This window comes from Gracilinanus agilis, chromosome 1 (genome assembly GCF_016433145.1).
Source record: "Gracilinanus agilis isolate LMUSP501 chromosome 1, AgileGrace, whole genome shotgun sequence".
Classification (NCBI taxonomy): domain Eukaryota; kingdom Metazoa; phylum Chordata; class Mammalia; order Didelphimorphia; family Didelphidae; genus Gracilinanus; species Gracilinanus agilis.
In genome coordinates this window covers 798259349-798261608 of record NC_058130.1, presented here as the reverse complement: position 1 = coordinate 798261608, position 2260 = coordinate 798259349, and positions in this window count along the sequence as shown.

Here is a 2260-nt window from a genome sequence, read left to right as displayed (position 1 = left end):
GAGCAGAGAGGTGGAAGCAAGCCAGGATTTGCAGGAAAAAGATCCCGGATGTCAGCGGACCACAAGCTCCGCGGTCCCACCCAGACAGGACCTAAGGCTGGGGGAGGGGGGACTCCACCCGAGCTGGCGCAGCGGAGGCAGCCCTGGCTCATCTGTGAAATGGGCGCAGGGGAGCACTAGCCAAGCCTAGCCAGGCTCGGGCTCTCTGAAAGCTCCTCCCTGCCCAGCCCTTCCTCCTTCTTATCAAGCCTGGAGGCCTTCTGGGAGGGGGAGATGGAGGAAGTGGAGGGGGAGCTGCCCTTGCCATTGGTGCTGGGCTCCCCGCAAGATTCCCGGGGCCCCAGCAGAGCCCGGACCCCTGGACCACTGGCTGCCCACTCTACCCGCGCCGGGGGTGGGACGGTGCCCCAGGCGGCCTCAGGCGGGCTGTGTGAAGGGTGCAGGCCGGGGCTCAGAGCCCAGCATGGGGGGGGGGGCCTGGGCTCGCGGCCCCCCTCCCCCACATGAGGGACCTCACAGAGAGAAGGAGGGAGAGCCGAGTCCAGAGAGCTGGAGGCTAGCCCAGCCATAGTCTGAAAAGGGGGGCCCTTGAGGCAGGGCCTCGAATGCCCAACGGAATCCCAGGGCTCCCCTCAGAAGAGAGAGGACTCACGCCCTAGAACGCGCCCTGTGGTCCACTTGGGGCTGAACCCGGCACTCCCGTGGTCTAGAACTGTCTGTGGCTTCCTGTGGCTCCTCGGCACTCATCGCCAACCTCGGTTTACCTGGATCGTTAAAGCTCACGACCTCTGCCCCACAGGAGCACCTCAGGCCCGGGGCTGTGGGCCGCACCAGGTCCAGTGGGACTGGACACTTGGAACTCGAGGCGCGGGAGGCGAAGGGTGCAGGGAGCCCCTTTCTTCAGGAGGCTCCGAGGCCCAGAGGCCACGGTGGACGGCCAAGGGGGCCCAGCGCCCTCTCCTCTGACCTCCAGGCCCCTCCCCTCTCTTGGGAGTCTTCTGGCCCAGGGCTGAGGCCCCGCTGGCGGCTGGCACGCAGTAGGGGTTTCATAAATGCTCACCGGCTGCCTGACTCGGGCCCTCACCGCCCTGGGGGACCGGCAGAACCATTTCCCCAGGATTCGGGCCTGTCCAGTGGAAGGCCCGTGGGCCCACCTCTCCGTGGCCCTCCTCCAGGCTGTCCGCCCAGTTCTCTCCAGAACTCGTTCTCCCCTGACGGAAGAAGAGGGAGAGGCTCCTTCCTGAGCGGATCCCGCTGGCTGGGGATGGCTTTCCTCCGGCTGCTCCTCTCCGGTCTGTGGCTGGAAGTCACTGCCTCCGAGGCCGGGCCCCCTCGCGCTCCCTGGGAGAGGAAGGCCCGAGGCCTGCCACGGGCGGGGGCAGAATTTGAACCCGGGGCCTGTGACTCTGAAGCCACAGAGCTTCCCTTCCTTTGATCTTCACCCAGACACTCTGCACCAAGCCGCCTGCTTCTTCCTCCTGCGTTTGCTCCCAGATGTTCGGGGCTACCCCGGCTCGTGGAGGCCGAACCCGGGTCCGCAGCACGTCCCGTTTGCATGGAAGGGAGCTTGGGACCCCGACTCGGCCCCGGGCCTGGCGGAGGCAGCCGCCCGGAGAGGCTGAGTGCAGCCGAGGCTGCTGCTGGGACAGAGACGGAGAGCAAAGCGCCCGGCATCTGGGCGGCCGTCGGAGCTGGGCTTGGGCGGTGGAGGCGGGGGGTTGTGGGACCCAGCGCGGGAGGAAGGGAGGAGTGAGAGGGCTCCGGGCGTGGAGACGGGCCAGCTTGGGGAGGCTTTTGGCAGGCAAACGGAGGCTCGTCTACAGGATGCTGGAGGCCCCGGGCGTCCTTGGGAGCAGCGGCACATGCTCTGGGAAGATCCCTTTGGCAGTGGAGTGAGGCAGGCAGACCCCGAAAAGGCTGTGAGGGCTGCCTCGGGGGTGCCAAGAGGGCAGAGTAAAGGCAGGAATTCACCTGCCGAACGACTTTAAAAGAATACCTCACGACGAATTCTAGGGCTGCTCGGCAGCAAGGGGGGTCCTGGGTTCAAATCTGCTTCCAGACACTTTTAGCTGGGTGACCCTGGACAAGTCACTTAACCCCATTTGCCTCGTCCTTGTCCTTAGAGTTATTAAGATAGAAAGTGAGGGAAAGAAAGAAAAGAGAAAAGAGGAGGAGGGAGGAAGGAAGAAATGTAGCGCGTTTCAGTGGGCCTTCGGATCCCCCGAGTTCTTTCTCGGAGGCAGGTGGCAGTTTTTCCCAT